Source organism: Pan troglodytes, chromosome 6 (assembly GCF_028858775.2).
Source record: "Pan troglodytes isolate AG18354 chromosome 6, NHGRI_mPanTro3-v2.0_pri, whole genome shotgun sequence".
Lineage (NCBI taxonomy): Eukaryota > Metazoa > Chordata > Mammalia > Primates > Hominidae > Pan > Pan troglodytes.
The window spans coordinates 103,865,339-103,885,421 of record NC_072404.2 but is presented as its reverse complement, the minus strand read 5'-3'; the positions used below and the strand labels follow the sequence as shown (position 1 = coordinate 103,885,421).

The window sequence follows — 20,083 nt, the reverse complement described above, 5'->3', positions numbered from 1 at the left end:
AATCACATCCTAGACATTTCTATGATGTCATCAACAGCAAATTAGAATTTCTGATCAGCATGCAATAACCAGTGTTAACCCAAAGGGTTGAGTTAATGCCTGCAAAAAGTAAAGAAACTTGACATTCTATTAATTGCAATTTCCAGAAGGCTTTCTGAAATACTGTAAATAGCTTGTGAACCTCCTTTTTCTTCTCTCAAGTTTAAGGCCAATCTCTCTACCTCTGCTCTGAATCTTTTCTTATCCTCCTTTCTTGAGGGTGTTGATTCCTCCATCAGTTATCCCCATGCAAATCATTCTTTTTCTGTGTCTTCCAATTCTCCCTATCACCTTGCTGTTTGCCTTCCTCCAAAAAAAATTTTTTTTGTTAATGAAAAACACCCATGGACTCTGTTCCTGCGTGTTTACCTCATCAACTCTTTCCTCCTCTGGCAAACATCTAGAAAGAGCAGTGTTGACTCTCTGCCTTCACTGGCTCAATTAGCATTCTCTCTTCAGCCATTTCCTTGTTCTTCACCAAGGCTGTGTGGTATGACTACTTGTTAAATCCAAGGGACACTTTATATTCCTTATCTTCCTGGACCATTTTGTGGCACCTGACATTGTTGACCATTCTTCCTTATTTGGTATCCATCTAAAACAGAGCGGAGACTTTGTTTTCAGCCCACTTCTTGCTGTTTTTAAGTGACCTTAGGATCACTTAGTCATTATTTAGTGGTCCCACCACTGCCATGGGATCACTTTCCTTATACACACGCGCACACACACACACACACACACACACCTGATTATGTCAGTCCATATTTATCTATCCTCATGCTGTAAGAACCATCTGCCTACTAGGATATCCTTCAGGTACCTAATATATATCATTTCCTAAACAAACTCATCACCTTCCTTCTCCTTTATCTACTTTCAACCTTTATGCCTAAGTTTTCATCATTAACCCAGCTATCCAAGCCAGTGTTTGAGTCATCCTTGCTTTCTTCTAAATAACTCTCAACTGTGTTGCCCCGTCTCTATCCACTTGCTGTTACCTTGGTTAAGGGATGATTTCTTGCCTGCATTTCTTATCCTTTTACTCTTCTTTCTCAGGTCACTCGAAAATCCAACCCTACTGCCATTCTGCCATACCTCTTACCAGACAGAACTTTCTCAAATTAAAATCTCGTAATGTCATTTCCTGCTAAAAACCAGTTAGTGGCTCCACGTTTATTTCCTGACCCCTGAGCTATCCAGAATGTTTACTAATGCTCAGCATGTTACCTCACACCTTAATAATATTTTAAAAAGAGAGAGACAGAAACCATCTGACAGAAACTCTCTCAACCTATGCATTATTTTTATTTTTATTTTTATTTTTATTTTTTGAGATGGAGTCTCACTCTGTCGCCCAAGCTAGAGTGCAGTGGTGTGATCTTGGCTCACTGCAACCTCTGCCTCCCAGGTTCAAGTGATTCTCCTGCCTGTCTCCCGAGTAGCTGGGACTACAGGTGTGCACCACCACGCCTGGCTAATTTTTGTATGTTTAGTAGAGACGGGGTTTTACCGTGCTGGCCAGGCTGGTCTCCAACTCCTGACCTTAGGTGATCCACACGCCTCGGCCTCCCAAAGTGCTGGGATTACAGGCATGAGCCACAAAGCCGGCCCTATGTATTACTCTAAAACAAACTGCTACACTTTATCTTTTCCCTTCTGATTCAAAGAAAAATTCCTCCTCACCTTTCCCAAAACTGTCACTCTCACCTGTGTGTATGATTATACTAATATCATTTCATTGAGAATCTGGTCTCCTAAGTTCCCCTTCCTTATTTCTACCTTTAATTTATCTCTCTTCATTGTTTGCCAAATTCATCCTATCTTCCTTAATGCACCACACAATCTCTCTTTTTTCACCACCAAACTTCTGAAGGAACAGTTTGTGGTTACTTTCCCCATTAAAAAAAATTGTTTTTACTATTTTTCAGTTCTTTACATGAAAACTAACTTATGTCCCTACTACTTTACTTACTTAAACCACTCTTTCAAATGAGGGCCACATCCTAAATTACCAAATTCAACATATTTATCTTAGCTTTATCCTTCTTGGCTGTGCAGCTTTCTTGAAATATTTGCTTTATTCAAATCTCTCCTCTTACCTTTCTCATGCATCTCCGAAGATTCCTCTTCCTTTCTCAAAGCCCGTTTTTAAAAGCGCTTTTCAGGTTTCTCATTTGCCTACTTCTCTTCTTAGCAAACCTAAATTGTAAGTTGGCCTCAACTATCACTCCTGATCCACACATGCAACCTGGCTTCTCATGGTCCTCTCATTTTCATATACCTCAGGGACAGCTTCAATGACTCGCATAGTACCTCAGACTCAATATGTTGGAAAACAAGTTTTATTTTCCTTCTAAACCTTGTTTATCCTTTTAATTTTCCCTTTAGTTCATTGGCACACTATCCTTCAAGTCATTTCTGCTAATCTTTGACTCATCTTCTTTCTACTCTGCCTTCTACTCATCTAAAGTATAGGGTTTTGGCCAGGTGTGCAAGCCTGTAATCCCAGCTCTTTGGGAGGCCAAGATGGGTGAATCACTTGAGGTCAGGAGTTCAAGACCAGTCTGGCCAACATGGTGAAACCCCTTCTCTACTAAAAATACAAAAATTAGCCAGCCATGGTGGCCTGCACCTGTAGTCCCAGCTACTCGGGAGGCTCAGTCATGAGAATCGCTTGAACCTGGGAGGCAGAGGTTGCAGTGAGCTGAGATCATGCCACTGTACTCCAGCCTGGGTGACAGAGTGAGACTCCATCTCAAAAAAAAAAAAAAGAAACACAAAAACCCTTTACGCTGGGCATGCTGGCTCATGCCTGTAATCCCAGCATTTTGGGAGACCAAGGTGGGCAGAGTGCTTGAGCTCAAGAGTTCGAGACAGCCTGGGCAACATAGTGAAACGCTGTCTCTACAAAAAAGATAAAAATTAGCCAGGTGTAGTGGCGCATGCCTGTAGTCCCAGCTACTCAGAAGGCTGAGGTAGCAGGATCACCTGAGCACAGGAGATCAAGGCTGCAGTGAGCCAAGATCACACCACTGCACTTCAGCCTGGGTGACAGAGTGTGACCCTGTCTCAGAAAAAAAAACAAAAACCAAAAAACTCAACTCTTTATTAGTTACATTATATGGTTAAAAAAAAGTATGTATGTATGTGTGTATATATATATCATATGTATGATATATATCATGGCCACTTAAATCTGTAAGATATCAGAAAAAAGTAAAATTTCCAAAACTGTTTGAAATAAGAATTTATGGACCTTGCTGTAAATGTACAGTACTTTGAGAATTACTACTGATACAAAGCCATCAACATTAGCAAAACAGTTAGAAACTAAGCACCCAAAACATGAATTAAATCTTTGCTCTTTGAGAGCAAAAAAAAGTTTGTGAGCATGTATGAATGTTTCAAATTACATGTATTGTATTAGTACATTAGTAGAGCAGTATATAATTTATAACTAAATATGCAAAAGTTGGAGGAGTGCATGCTCCAATTTTTAACGAATGTGAACACACAGTCACAAAAATTGGAATGACTTATCTAATGAATCAACATATCCTATTCACTCTGCCTTCCCCAAAGCTTTTCTTTTCCTCTCCAGAATGCTCTGGTTTAGGCTCTATCCTGACCATTGCAACAGGCTCTACTGGATTCCTTGCCTCTGGTTTCTCACTTTTCAATCTCTTTTTTTCCAATTGCTGCTAGAATTTTTTTGTCTAAGACTTATATTTGATCTTGTCATGCACCTGCTCAAAATCTTTGGTGGTTCTTTATTGGAACAAAATGAATAACAAACCTGTCAACATGTTTAAGATTGTCCGTGATTTGGCCTAAATCTCCCTTTCTCTCTTAGCTCTGATTTCATCAAACCATGCTAAACTACAAGCCAGGAACATTATATATGTGGCTTTTCTCTTACTATTCCCTTAAGTTGAAATATTTTCCTCCCACCCACATCTTATATTCTACTTATTTAAAATCTTTCTCTTTTGAAGACCTGCTACATTTTGCTTTTTCCATGAACTTGTGCCATACCTCCTTATGGGAATATAAATCTTTTCCTTTTTTCATTTCTCATAGCATTTTGTTTCTATATATGCTTAAGTATGCCTTCAACACAGGCACCATCCGATCAGAACAGATATCTTCATTACTTGTGCATATTGTGTGTAATTGGGAAATTATCAGTTCTATCTTTTGGCATATATCCCACTGAACCTTATAAACTATTCAGTTATTGCATTTATTTTCCTTTTTCCTCATCCCCCTCCCTCCAGACTTATACACTGGGGCACAGGGACTTAGTCCTTGTTATATGTAGGGAAAACATGTGAAAAACTTAGAAATTGAGAAAAAAATATGGTTGTCATCAGTGGAAAATTAGGCATTGTCCAGATTATCTGATTCTATGGGGGTTTGTGTATCTTGCCTTTATTTTACATTGCTATAAAATAACTACAGTACATAATTATACTATATTATCTAATGCTTGTAGTAATGCAAATGATTCTTGTCCATAGAAATGCAAATTGTCTCTCATTTGACAGTCAGTTGACTATTGCCCTCTGGATATTGAACAGATTTCAAGTTTTACATCTATTAAGCAAATTTATTTCACAATTTCTGCTGACCTATATATGTGTGGTTCTTTGAATTTTTCTTTAAACCAGTTGTTACATCTTACTGGTTCCCTAATATAATTAATGAGCTAAATAAATAAAAGTTTTGACACATGTTCACTTTATATCTGTTTGAAAGTCATAATATTTTCTTTTAAAAATTATCTTTTAATACGAGTGTCCCACCCCTTGGGCCATGGACCGGTACCAGTCTGTGAGCTGTTAGGAACGAGGCTGCACAGCAGGAGGTGAACAGCTCCTGAAGGAGCATTACCACCTGAGCTCCGCCTCCTGTCATATCAGTGGAGGCATCAGATTCTCATAGGAGCACGAATCCTATTGTGAACTGTGCATGGGAAAGATCTAGGTTGCGTGTTTCTTATGAGAATCTAACTAATACCTGGTGATCTGAGGTGAAATATTTTCATCCAGAAACCATCCACCCTGCCCATCCGGTCCATGGAAAAATTGTCTTCCACGAAATTGGTTTCTGATGCCAAAAAAGGTTGGGAATCACTGCCTTGAATTTAGTAAATATTAATATTTCTTTTTTTTTTTTTTAGACAATCTTGCTCTGTTGCACAGGCTGGAATGCAGTGATGTGATCACAGCTCACTGCAGCCTCGAACTCCTGGGCTCAAGTGATCCGCCCACCTCAGCATCCCCACTAGCTGGGATCACAGGCACAGGACACCATGCCCAGCTAATTTTTGTATTTTTTGTAGTGACAGGGTTTCATCATATTGCCCACTCTGGTCTTGAACTCCTGGGCTCAAACGACCCTCCTGCCTCAGCCTCCCAAAGTGCTGGGATTACCCGAGTGAGCCACAGCACCTGGCATGATATTTCTTAAATACAGTTTAAAGATAATTTAATGAAGAATATTGGAGGAAATTTAGACACTTTTCATTTAAAAATTTTTAAGATTATGAGGTAAAGAAATATTTTCCAAGCTAAATTTTTGTTTGCCTAGATGAGAGAACAATTTCCTCTGGAAGACTAAAAAAGACATTTTTAATTAAAAAATTATTATTTTATTTAAAAATGTTTTAAATTCAGCAGGTATATGTTCAGTTTTGTTACGTAGACATATTGCATGATGCTGAGGTTTGGGCTTTGATTGAACTCATCACCCAAATAGTAAACATAGTAACCAATGGGTAGTTTTTCCATCCTTCACCTGGCTTTTGGAGTCCCCAGTGTCTGTTGTTCCCATCATAATGTCCATGTATACCCACTGTTTAGCTCCCACTTATAAGTGAGAACATGTAGTATTTGGTTTTCTGTTTCATTTAGTATATTGGCCTCTAGTTGCACCCATGTTGTTGCAAAGGACATGATTTTGTTCTTTCTCATGGCTGTGTAGTATTTCATAGTATATATGTATCACATTTTCATTATTCATCCACCATTGATGGGCATCTATGTTGATTCCATGTCTTTGAATAGTGCTGTGATAAATATGTGAGTGCAGGTGTCTTTTTGGTAGAATGATTTACTTTCCTTTGGGTGTATACCCAGTAATGGAATCGGTGAGTTGAATGATAATCCTATTTTTAGTTCTTTGAGAAATCTCAAAACTGCTTTCCACGGGGGCTGGACTAATTTACAATCCCACTAACAGTACTTGCATGTTCCCTTTTCTCTGCAACCTCACCAGTATCTGTTATTTTTTTACTTTTTAGTAGTAGCCATTTTGACTGGTGTGAGATGATATCTCATTGTGGTTTTGATTTGCATTTCTCTGATAATTAGTAATGTTGAGCATATTTTATAGGTTTGTTGGCTGCTTTTATGTCTTTTGAGAAATGTCTATTTATGTTCTTTGCCCACTCTTTAGTGGGTTTTTTTTTCTTGTTTATTTGTTTAAGTTCCTTATAGATTCTTGATGTTAGTCCTTTGTCAGATGCATAGTTTGCAAATATTTTCTCCCATTCTGTAGGTTGCTTGTTTACTCTGTTGCTACTTTCTTTTGCTGTGCAGAAGCTCTTTAATTAGGTACCACTTAATTTTGGTTTTTGTTGCGTTTGCTTTTAAGGACTTAGTCATAAATTATTTGCCTATGTCAATGTCCAGAAGAGTATTTTCTAGGTTTTCTTCTAGGATTTCTATAGGCTGAGGACTTACATTTAAGTCTTCAATCCATCTTGAGCTAATTTTTGTATATGGTGAGAAGTAGGGTTTGAGTTTAATTCTTCTGCATATGGTTAGCAAGTTTCCCCAGCAACATTTATTGAATACGGTGTTCCTTCCCTGTAGTTTATTTTCATTGACTTTTTCGAAGATCAATAGGTTGTACATGTGCAGCTTTATTTCTGGCTTCTCTATTCTATTTTATTTGCCTAGGTGTCTGGTTTTGTACCAGTATCATGCTGTTTTGCTTATTACGGCCTTGTGGTATAGCTTGAAGTTGGGTAATGAGATGCCTCTGGCTTTGTTCTTTTTGCTTAGAATTGCTTTGGCTATTCAGGCTTTTTTTTTTTTGTTTCATATGAAGTTTAGAATAGTTTTTTCTAATTCTGTGAAGAATGACATTGGTAATTTGATAGGAATTGCATTGAATCCAATGATTGCTTTGGGCAGTATGGACATTTTAGCAATATTCATTCTTCCAATCATGAGCATGAAATGTTTTTCCATTTGTTTGTACTATCTATTATTTCTTTCAGCAATGTTTTGTAGTTCTCATTGTAGAGTTCTTTCACCTCCTTGGTTAGATGTATTCCTACGTATTTTATTCTTTTTGTGGCTATTGCAAATGGAATTGTGTTCTTAATTTGGTTCTCAGTTTGAATGTTATTGGTATATAGAAATGCTACTGATTTTTTGTGCATTGATTTTGTATCCTGAAACTTTAATGAAGTCATTTCTCAGGTTCAGGAGTTTTTTTGGTAGAATCATTAGGGTTTTCTAGGTATAGAATCATATCATCAGAAAAGAGAGATAACTCCTTCTTTTCCTATTTGGATTTCTTGAAAAAGACTTATTTTTGGCACAATGAATTTGAACATCAGCCTTTAGATCCTTCAATCAAGTTGAGTATCCCCTACCAAAATAAAACAAAAATAAAACCCAAATATCCAATTTGTATTTATTCAGTTACTTAAAAACTGATACAAGAGAATAAACATAAAGAAATTCTAAAGTATTACTCAATTATTTTGTTTGTAGTTTTTTCATTCTGGAAGTTTTCACAGTGAAAAAAATGATACAGAAATCTTCTCCAAAATCATTTGGAAGTTGTATAAAGTAAAAGTTTTATACATGGTATAGTAGTCTTCAATATAATTAACACATCCCAAATTCACCCCAAATTCACACATGTCCTATTTGTCTTCAGATTGGAAGCACTTGAGATTCAACCTTAGGTCTCTGGTTCTTTCTGTTTAAATTCTCTTCCTATAACAAATATGTTCTGTTTTTCCCACCTTTTTTAGCTTGTCTTCTATCTCGTTTCCTTCTGCTACCAATTGTAGTGTTTACCAAATATTTGTACTTCTGAGAAAACTCTTCACTCCTTACCTTGGTGGCTTCATTTGTTTTAATAGCTTGGGCAAAGGTGGAAGCAGAGGAAATGAGGGAAAAGTGGACAGATTGGATTTTAGAAGTAAAATTGACATAACTTGCTGATGGATTGCATGTGATGGATTAGAGAGAGGGAGAATCAAAGGTGATTTCTTTTTCTGGCTTAAACAATGGCTTCAGAGACTACTTACTAACAGGGAAAGACTGCAGTAGGAACAACCTTAGGAATGATTATCAGAATATTTCTTCAGTTAATTCTTATTTACATTATATAGTATGTTTAAAAGTTAAAACCCAGAAAATATAATACATATTAAATTTTCATATATGAAACTCTGCCCTACCCCACCACTCTTAATACTTTTTTTCCCGGGACAGAAATACAAAAAGTACATCTCCAACTCCATTCCCAAGTTGCATTTTTTTTCAAATGAAATCAACAGTTTTCACCAATGAGTTTTCAAAAAATTGAGTGAGTGGGGATGGAATGGTAGTGTAACAATTGAATTTTGTCTTGGGTCTTTCTAAAAAACTAAGACCAATCTTCCTTTCTGTAGAATAGTTAGTTTAAATTAGCTAAAATTCAGTTCACTGGTTTTTCAAAGGCCTGGAAGGGGTCCCTTTGGGATGATAAATATGAATATCTCCTATTGTTTCTAAAATAAAGGGTGTTAATCATTGATCAGGTCAAAGAGGGGCAGTTGGAAGTGGAGAAAAAAACTAAATGACCTGCCTGGTTGCAAAGCCTCATGGCCCAAATGGTACTGACATTTTCACTAAGCAGGTTAAGAAAAAAAATAGAGGTTAATTAACTTAGTGGTGTTCAGCTGAAATGACCAACACTGCCGTAGGCCTAAGGTAAGTGTAATGCTGTTAGCAGCATCTTGGCCTTCCACTTTACATTGCATCACCTTTGAATGCCTGTAAACAAATTAGGATTGCTTTTTGTGTATGGCTGTGTAGCTCACAGGGATGTATGAAAATGTATTAGGTAATGTCTGTAAAGCACTTTAAATGATTTATTCTTTAGCCAATTTTTCTTAAGGGATACTTTGTCTCTCACACTTCTAATTGCTATCTAGCTAGATGATAAAGAGCAATTTTCAACTAAACACTTAGTGGGTTGTAGCAGATGACTCATAGATCTTTTACTCTATGCACACAGAACATATACTTACATTTCCCATCATGAAATTTTGTATTTTCTAACTAGTATATTTTTTGTTGACATTTAGATATCATTTTCAGTTTGGAGAAGTGGCAGGTATAACTTTGTGGTCGTTAGAAAAAAGGTTTTACTACGGGGGTAGAATAATATGGTTAAAAGAGTGTAGGTTTTGAAAGAAGAACATTTGGGATTTGACATTTGGCTCTACCATTTACTAGCTAAATAATGTGGCAAATCATTTTACCTGTTGAACTTCAACCTTCTATAAAATGAAGATAATCACACTTTTCACTCAAAGTTGTTTTTGTGACTCAATGAGTAATGTATAGTTCTTGACATCTAGGTGATGCTCAATAAAAAATTCTTTCCTCCTTCAAACTTCATTGTCACTGGTAAATGCACATGCAGTCCCTGTTAAATCTGTTCTCCTCCTGGCTATATCTAAAAGTAAACACATGTGTCAGAGACCAGATATTTAATTAACAGAAAATAGCCAAGTCAAATTCAGATACATTCCCTTAGATAATTAAATAATCCTTGGTTAAGCCTGTTTAAAAAAAAAAAAAAAAACGCTATGACATTGAAGTTTCCTCCTTTTTGCCAAGCTACCTTTTTGCCTTATTTCCAAGTTTTAAATACTTTTATTTAACAGCCTCTTTTTGTGATCATAAATAACCTCTGGAGATTATTCTTGATCACTCACATATAAAGCTAGTTCCATATTTTGTCATGATAGTTCACATAGTTCACATAGCAAGAGGTATTAACTAACTGTATATACTTCCTTGAACATTCAGTATTGAGCAACTACAGAGGCCAAATAATTAAATTCTGTCAGGTAATTTCACTAGGGAATATAGGATTCAATTCTTTAAAAGCCTGTTATTTTTTTCTTCTATCCCAAGACTACAAAACCAAGCCCCCAAAATTCTATCCACCAAGATTACACTGTCATTTCTAATAGATTCTGGTGAATTTCTTTCGACTTGAAGTCTTCAAATACTCTTGAGGTCCCTGGCTGGCTAGTAAGTGATACTGCTCATCACTTGTGAGGCTTTAACCATAAACCAGGTTGATTTTTTTTTTTCAAGTGGGAGTGGGAAGTGAAATTTGTAGTCATTGTTTTCACATCTTGCTCCTTAATGATGAGCTTTCCATATTTGATTAAATGTCATTTTGATATGGACAGGAGGCAGGGAAATACTGAGTAGAAGATGGCGGTTCCCTGGCAAAGGCTCCACCTGGAAACTGCCACCCTAAATGAGAATAGTTATTGCTGTTTTCCTGCCCGAACATTGCTTTTTCCAAACCACCCTGGCCTGCCATGCCCCCATCCTGTGTACCCATAAAAACCCCAAACTCCTCTGGCAGAGGAGCAGAGCAGCACAGCAGAGAAGGAGAGAAGAAAAGAAGCATCTGAATATCAAAGAGGCAGCTGGACGGTCAGAGAGGAGTTTGGCTGGGGGTGGCCAAACTCAAGGGAAGATTGTCTTCCCACTCCATCCCCTTTCCAGCTCCCTATCCCACTGAGAGCCACCTCCATCAATCAATAAAACCTCTGCATTCACCATCATTCAAGTCTGTGTGACCTGTCTTCCTGGATGCCGGGACAAGGACCCCAGGTACCAAGAGAGCAGGTTATAAAAAGCTGTTGCCACAACTCTCCACTGAGCTGGTTAACACTTAGCTGTCCATGGATGGCAACTGCTAAAAGATCATTAATTGTAACACATCCCTAGATGCTATCATGGGGCTGGAGCCCAAAAACACTCGCCCAGGCCCCGGCACCCGCTTGCCTGCATGCTCCCACTCCTGCGTGGGGTTTGTGTGGTGGCTGAGTAAATGAGCCACACCCATGTCACCTGAGAAGGGGTCCGAAGAACTCTCCCATCTCAATTTATTCTCAAATGTGACTCCAGGCTGGGCTTTGTATGATGAGGTCAAAATTGAAGACAGTAAAATTCTCTGTTGAGGTGCAATACATTATTATTATTTTTCTTTTTGTGAGACCAAGTTTCACTCTTTTTGCCCAGGCTGGAGTGCAATGGCATGATCTTGGCTCACTGCAACCTCCACCTCCTGGGTTCAAGTGATTCTACTGCCTCAGCCTCCCGAGTAGCTGGGATTACAGACATGCACCACCACGCCTGGCTAATTTTGTATTTTTAGTAGGGAAGGGGTTTCACCATGTTGGCCAGGCCGGTCTCAAATTCCTGACCTCTGGTCATCCGGCCGCCTCAGCCTTCCAAAGTGCTGGGATTACAGTCGTGAACCACCGCACCCAGCCGCAATACATAATTTTTTAATAAGAATTTGATCAGTGTTTTTCTTATAAGTAAAATAATACTATGAACAGTGAGAGCACAGACAAATATCCAGGGCCTTCCAATTTATTCTGTAATGTGTACAGTCTCAGAAATAAATGTGTGAGTAATATTTTGTTTATAAAATTTATCCTTTAGATGAGTCCATGTCCTTTGCAGGCACATGGACGAAGCTGGAAACCATCATTCTCAGCAAACTATCACAAGAACAGAAAACCAAACACTGCATGTTCTCACTCATGAGTGGAAGTTGAACAACGAGAACACATGGACATAGGGAGGGGAACATCACACACTGGGGCCCATCGGCGGGGTGGGGGTCTAGGGGAGGGGTAACATTAGGAGAAATACCTAATGTAGGTGATGTGTTGATGGGTGCAGCAAACCACCAGGGCACGTGTATACCTATGTAACAAAACTGCACGTTCTGCACATGTACCTCAGAACATAAAGTATAATAAAAATTTTTAAAAATAAAATGTATCCTTTAATTTGACTACTCTTTTGATCAATTCTTACAATAGTGTTGAACTAAGAAAAAAAGTCAAGAAAACAATTATTTGGTACATCTCTACTTTTGTAAAACAAAAGAAAAAAGCTTCATGATTTTCTAGGGGTCTTATGGGAAATTTCAAAGATAGTTTTATGTGTGAAGAAAATCCTCTAATTTTTATTTTTCCGAATCTAGGATGTGATTGTGGGAAAGCAAAACCAAGAGTTATTGGAGTACTTTAGATCACCTATTAACATAGGGTCAGATGTGCCTGAGAAACAATAAATTCAATATCTGTTGATCAAAATGACAATACAATATTTTAAATAACAAGAATATGATGACACAAAAGAAAGGAGTCTTAGCTTTTCAGCAAATGAAGAACTTTAAGTTTTTGCTGCTTAAAAATCAAGGGCTTGAAAATATGACCATAAAACACAGAAAACTGTTTTGATGGGATATGGAATTTCTGCTATGTTGTCAGGCCAGATAGAATGTAAAGGCATAAACTTTTACTACCCTTTGTTAAGAGCAGACCAAACAATTTGAGATACACTGTTATTTTAGTACATAGAAAACCAAATTCTAGTTTTACATTAATATAGTAGTTAGCAGGAAAGGATTTATTAGCTCCTTGCTCTGTTTTTTTTTAATGGAACACATCATGATTTTGTGTGTCATCCTTGTGCAGAGGCCATGCTAACCTTCTTGTATCATTCCAATGTTAGTGTACGTGCTGCCTAACTGAACACCCTGCCCTATTTCTGTTGTATTTTTTTGAGACAGGGTCTTGTTTTGTCACCCAGGCTGGAGTGCAGTGGCATGCTTATGGTTGGCTGCAGCCTCCGTCTCCTGGCCTGTCCTATTTAAAAAACAAAACAATCTTACAAATAAACTCGTCAAAATTGAGGGAACGTTGCCAACATTTGAGTATATTTTATTGTTTCTTTTTCAACTCATTATTTGCAGTGAGGCAAATAAATTGTTTTCTACTTACAACTTTCTACATCTATTCAAGATTTGTTTTACACAATTCGTTTTCGCATTCTAGAAGAACCAAACCTTTTAGTTTAAGACAGAAAATATTTCCATTACCTCGCATTCATAGTCACAATTTTCTGCTACTATTGCTTTAGTATAGTCTTTGATTATTTGTATAAATTCTAACTTTCAGTCAAAGTAGCTGATTTCTATTTCACAGAGAAAACTAGAAGGGGATGTAGAACTATTATACACAGTTTAGCAAATTAACAAAACTAATGAAATCACCTCCTAGAGTCACCCACATCCATTTCTCACTCCTTTAAATCAGAGTAAACCCAATCATTAGTAAGGTAAACACAGTCATTAACATGAACAACAGATATATCCACTATAAGAAAAAAAGTGTATATATTCAAAATATGTGGGGTGACCAAATTTTAGTATTCTATTTCCCTTAAAAATTATCTAGGTGTCCAAGTTATCTATTAAATAACTTGATCTAAGAATAGACTCAGGTTTTAAAGTTAAATAAGGATCTTAGTTATGTTGACAAACTACAACTTACCGTATTCTAATTTAAGAATTTAGACCATTTGTATTCACATAGCTTAATGTGGGGACTTAGAACGGAGACTCCCCCACGTTAATTTGACTTACTTATTGTTTAAGAAATTCTTGCCCAGAAATATAAAGCTATAAACCAGTGTATAACTTTACTACTTGCTTCAGGAAATTCCTGAAAAGCAACTTGTCTATATAGTTTGTTCATCTGGCCAAGCAGTTCTTCTATCAGGATAATAGATTGCTTATCTGGCCAAATGGGCAGCTTATTAAAAAAATTACTGACGGGCCGAGCATGGTGGCTAATGCCTGCAATCCCAGCACTTTGGGAGGCTGAGGTGAGCGGATCACTTGAGGTCAGGAGTTCGATACCAGCCTGGCCAACGTGGCAAAAGCCTGCCTCTACTACAAATACAAAAATAAGGCTGGGCATGTTGGCTCACACCTGATCCAGCACTTTAGGAGGCCAAGGTGGGTGGATCACCTGAGGTCAGGAGTTTGAGACCAGCCTGGCCAACATGGTGAAACCCTGTCTCTACTAAAAACAAAAAACAACAAAACAAAGCAAACAAAAAAAAAAAAGTCGCCAGGCGTGGTGGCAGGTGCCTGTAATCCCAGCTGCTCAGGAGGCTGAGGCAGGAGAATTGCTTGAACTCAGGAGGCAGAGGTTGCAGTGAGCTAAAATCTCACCATTGCACTCTACCCTGGGCCACAAGAACAAAGCTCCAACTCAAAAAAAAAAAATTAGCCAGGTGTGGTGGCAGGTGCCTGGAATCTCAGCTACTTGGGAGGCTGAGGCAGGAAAATTACTTCTTGAATCCAGGAGGTGGAGGGTGCAGTGAGCCGAGATCATACTACTGTACTCCAGCCTGGGCAACAGAGCAAGACTTTGTCTCAAAAAAAAAAAAGAAAAGAAAAAGAAAAATTACTTATTAAGGCTTATGTCAAGAAGTTGGCCTTTCTGGGTCTCCTAATCCTAAACTGTAAGTCATGAACTGTCCTCCAGTTCAGTTAGTTTCTTGTCTTGATAAACCTGACCTAAACAACTGAAGCCTAGATCCCTAAGCCTTATAAATATCCTCCTCTTACGTTCCCATTTTGAGATATTACTAGGATCTCTCAAGGTGGTATTCTCCCTTGCTGTAGCAGACTGAGCTTTGATTGATCAACAGAAACTGTAAGTTTATCAATGTTTTTGGTGTAAGGTTGAGAAATTTGTGGCAATATTGTTATGTGGCAATATTGTTATGTGGCAATAGAAAACCAGTTCAACCCCATCAGTAAAATTAGGGAAGAGTCATATAGCTGTTTTCAAACCAAAAGTTATCAAACAAGCCTAATCTGTAAAAGATTCACCTTTATTTTATTTTTTTGACATAAAATATATGACTCAAAAGATTCACCTTTATAATATGAACTCATGTTTTCATACAAACCTGCTTCTGATCTTGAGATTTCCATAATAATTTTTAAGCCTAGTTTTAAAAGAACAATTTATTTCCTGAGAAATTTGTGAATGCCAGTTATATAAGTGCTTATTTTTCTCTATGAACCAATTAGAGAGAAGCTATTTAAATTTGAGAGACTTTATAATTTAATTTATTTACATACATGAGGTGGAAAAATGTCAAACTCACGCAATGAAAGGTAAAGGTTTTTCACAATTACAGATAGACTTACTGAGACTGAGAACTTGAAGTTTCAGTTCTACAGCCTCAATCATGAGTCAACAGTAAACACAGAACCATAAAAATCACTAGTGCAGATCTCAAAGGGACATTTTACTTTTAGTGAGCATATAATGTTTTCCTGATTGAGTTGAGCTCACAAATAGTCAAACAGACAAGTAAATAAAAAGAGGGCTAACAAACCAGTTTTTTTATTCTCTCTCACCCAACAGAAACTGATCCCCTTTATATCCTGAGAGAGGTCACTACATGATCACATCATAAAACCAGATTCCCAAATACTACCCAAATACTACTTTTTTTTTTTTTTTGAGACAGAGTTTCGCTCTTGTTGCCCAGGCTGGAGTGCAATGGCTTGATCTCAGCTTGCTGCAACCTCCGCCTCCTGGGTTCAAGCAATTTTCCTGCCTCAGCCTCCTGAGTAGCTAGGATTACAGGCACCCGCCAGCACACCTAACTAATTTTTGTATATATATATATATATATATATATATATTTTTTTTTTTTAGTAGAGACGGCTTTCACCATATTGGCCAGGCTGGTATTGAACTCCTGAACTCAGGTGATCCATCCACCTCAGCCTCCCAAAGTGCTGGGATTACAGGTGTGAGCCACCACGCCCACCCCACAAATATGACTCTTATGAATGAAGAACAACTTGTTGACTATGTACAATCAGACTTAGATATATATGAGATGCTTTTTTGACTATGGAATCAATCGTCTGATGTACCCACTTGTCCCCAGGTCTGGCTGGGGACAAGAGTTAGACAAGACATCAAGAGTTAGCTAAGAGCCAGAAAAAAGAAACAAAAACTCCCATGGTATACTTAGAGAATGATGATTTAGGCTTATTTATTTATTTATTTAAATAGGCTTTTGGGGAACAGGTGGTGTTTAGTTACATGAATAAGTCCTTTAGTGATGACTTCTGAGATTTTGGTACACCCAACACCGAAGTAATGTACACTGTATGCAATGTGTAGTCTTTTATCCCTCACCTCCCTCCCACTCTTTCCCCTGAGTCCCCAAAGTCCATTAAATCATTTTTATGCCTTTGCATCCTCACAGCTTAGCTCTCACTTATGAGTGAGAACATACAACGTTTGGTTTTCCTTTCCTGTTTTTTTTCACTTAGAATTTCATCCAGATTGCTACAAATGCCATGATTTTGTTCCTTTTCATGGCTGAGTAGTATTCCATGGTATATATATATACCACATTTTCTTTATCTACTTATTGATTAATGGGCATTTGGGCTGGCTTCATATTTTTGCAATTATGAATTGTGCTGCTATAAACATGCATGTGCAAGTATCTTTTTCATACAGTGACTTCTTTTCCTTCGGGTAGATACCCAAAAGTGGGATTGCTGGATCCAATGGTAGATTTACTTTTAGTTCTTTAAGGAATCTCCACACTGTTTTCCATAGTGGTTGTACTAGTTTACATTCCCATCAACAGTATAAAAGTGTTCCCTTTTCAGCGGAGGTTGCAGTGAGCCGAGATAGTGCCACTGCACTCCAGCCTGGCAACAGAGCGAGACTCCATCTCAAAAAAATAATAATAATAAATAATAGATGCCCACATCTATTATTTTTTATTGTTTGATTATGACCATTCTTGCAGGAGTAAGGTGGTATCACACAGTGGTTTTCATTTGCATTTCTCTGATAATTAGTGATGTCGAGGATTTTTTCATGTTTCTTGGCCTGATATAGGCTGTCTTAGTATCAAAGAGTTTACATGAGCAGTAGGATGGCCAAAGGGGCCATATTACTGATGATCTTGAATGTTTAGAAGTGACAGTAAATCATTTTTTAATATGTTAAAATAAATTTTTCATGAAAGATAAAATCACAACTTTTATATTAATATAAAAATAAACATGTTAAAGATTTGTTTAACTCAAGAGGAAACAGGTGAGGTGTTACAACGATGTCAAGGAGGAATTTTTAAAAATTATAAATCAAGAATATTTAAATAAATGTGCTAATGAAGGTAAGACTGGCTTCATGGGGACAGGTGGGAAAGGAGGCAAGCCAGTTGACTCTTCACCAGAGAGAATTTACACTTCATAGACAATAATTATTGTACATTGCTATCAGTTATCTACAATATACAGAGTTGTAAATAGCTCAAGCACAATGAAGGACAAGAATCAGATGCCTGGAAGTTTATGATCTAAATAATACATACTTTTTTTACATTGAAGCACAATTCTTTCCCTACAATAACCTCAACTGGCTTGATGATGGGAAAGCAGTAAGACACATTTGAAAACTACCTTAGGGGAAAAAACTACACAAATTCATGGTTTCTTGGATGTAATAAATGATTAGGAAATAGGATTCAAAGGTCATTCATTACAAGTGTGGCAATTGCCTACTTGTTTGGTGGATTGCTTCATGGGAGCTAGGATAATGACTTATAATGTTGGGGACAATAATTGGAAGCGGAATAAAACATTTTTAAAAGTAATCATTTTGTTAACTCAAGTTCTATGACATTGAAAAAGAGTTCCCTTTTATTCAACATTGTATTGAAGTCCTAGATAAAATGGAAAAAGTCAAATTATCCTTGTTTGCAGATGATAATGATCTTATATTTGGAAAAATCAAAAGACTTTACAAAAAACTATTAGAACTGATAAATTCAGTAAAGTTGCAGGATACAAAATTAACATACAAAAATCAGTAGTTGGCCAGGTGTGGTGGCTCATGCCTGTAATCCCAGTGCTTTGGGAGGCCAAGGTGGGTGGATCACCTGAGGTCAGAAGTTCAAGACCAGCCTGGCCAACATGGTGAAACCCCGTCTCTACTAAAAATACAAAAATAAGGGCCAGGCGCGGTGGCTTGTGCCTGTAATCCTGGCACTTTGGGAGGCCGAGGTGGGCAGATCACCTGAGGACAGGAGTTCAAGACCAGCCTGGTCAACATGGTGAAACCCTGTCTCTACTAAAAATACAAAAAATTAGCCAGGTGTGGTGGCACGCACCTGTAATCTCAGCTACTGGTGAGGCTGAGGAAGGAGAATCGCTTGAAGCTGGGAGGTGGAGGTTGCAGTGAGCTGAGATTGCACCACTGCACTCCAGTCTGGGTGACAGAGCTAGACTTTATCTAAAAAACAACAACAACAAAAAACATAGCATTTTTATATGCCAAAAGCAAACAATCTGATAAATAAATCAAGAGATTAACACCATTTACAATACCTACAAATAAAATAAAATACCTACGAATAAAATTAACTGAAGAAGAGAAAGATCTCTCCAATGAAAACTATAAAACATCGGTGCAAGAAATTGAAGAGGACATGAAAAAATGAAAAGATATTCCATATTCATGAATTGGAAGAATCAATATTGTTATAATGTCCATGCTATCCAAAGCAATCTACAAATTCAATGCAATCTCTATCAAAATATCAATGGCATTTTTCAAAGAAATAGAAAAAATAATCCTAAAATTTATATGGAACCACAACCCAGAACAGCCAAAGCCATCTTGAGCAAAAAGAACAAAATTGGAGGAATCACATCACCTGACTTCAAATTATGCTACTGAGCTATTGTAACCAAAACAACAGTGTACTGGCTAAAAACAGACCCACAGACCAATGGCACAGAAGAGCAAACCCAGAAATAATTCCTTACATCTACAGCAAACCCATTCTTGACAAAGTTGCCAAGAGCATACATTGGGGAAAGGACAGTCTCTTCAATAAATTGTGCTGAGAAAACTGGATATCCACATGCAGAAGAATGAAACTCGACCCCTATATCATATGAAACTATACCATATACAAGCATCAAATCAAAATGGATTAAACACTTAAATCTAAGACCTCATGCTATAAAACTATTAAAGGAAAACATTGGAGAAACTCTCTGGGAATTTGGTTTGGGCAAAGATTTCTTGAGTTCCCCAAAAGCACAGGCAACTCAAGCAACAATGGACAAATGAGGTCACTAAAAAGCTCTTGCACAGCAAAGTAATCAATGAAGTGAAGAGACAACCCACTTTGTGGGACAGAATGTTTGCACACTATCCATCTGGCAAGAAATTAGTAACCAGAATATATAAGGAGCTCAAACAACTCAATAGAAAAACATCTAATAAACTAAGTTAAAAACGGGCAAAAAACTGAATAGATATTTCTCAAAAGAAGATATACAAATGGCAGGCCGGGTGTGGTGGCTCACGCCTGTAATCCCAGCACTTTGGGAGGCGGAGGCGGGTGGATCACCAGGTCAGGAGATCGAGGCCATCCTGGCTAACATGGCGAAACCCTGACTCTACTAAAAATACAAAAAAAAGTTAGCCGGGCGTGGTGGTGGGCGCCTGTAGTCCCAGCTACTCGGGAGGCTGAGGCAGGAGAATGGCGCGAACCTGGGAGGCGGAGCTTGCAGTGAGCTGAGATCACGCCACTGCACTCGAGCCTGGGTGACAGAGAGAGACTCCGTCTCAAAAACAAACAAACAAAAAAGAAGATATACAAATGGCAAACAGGTATATGAAAAGATGCTCAACGTCACTGATCATCAAATAAATGCAAATCAAAACTACAATGAGATATCATCATACCCCAGTTAAAATGGCTTTTATCCAAAAAGACAGAAAATAACAAATGCTGGCAAGGATGTGGAGAAAAGGGAATCCTTGTATACTGTTGGTGGGAAT

The 20,083-nt window shown here is 37.7% G+C and overlaps 1 long non-coding RNA gene and 1 other non-coding gene across 2 annotated transcripts in view; one reads left to right on the top strand and one right to left on the bottom strand.

Annotated features, from left to right (window-relative positions):
* The window catches only part of LOC129144592 (uncharacterized), an 81,033-nt gene that overhangs the window by 53,888 nt on the left and 7,062 nt on the right, over nucleotides 1–20,083 (top strand). The gene's annotated exons all lie outside the window — the stretch shown is intronic.
* Nucleotides 12,815–12,920, bottom strand: LOC112209854 (U6 spliceosomal RNA). Its single transcript, XR_002944854.1, has one exon. It is a non-coding gene; the product is annotated as a U6 spliceosomal RNA (small nuclear RNA).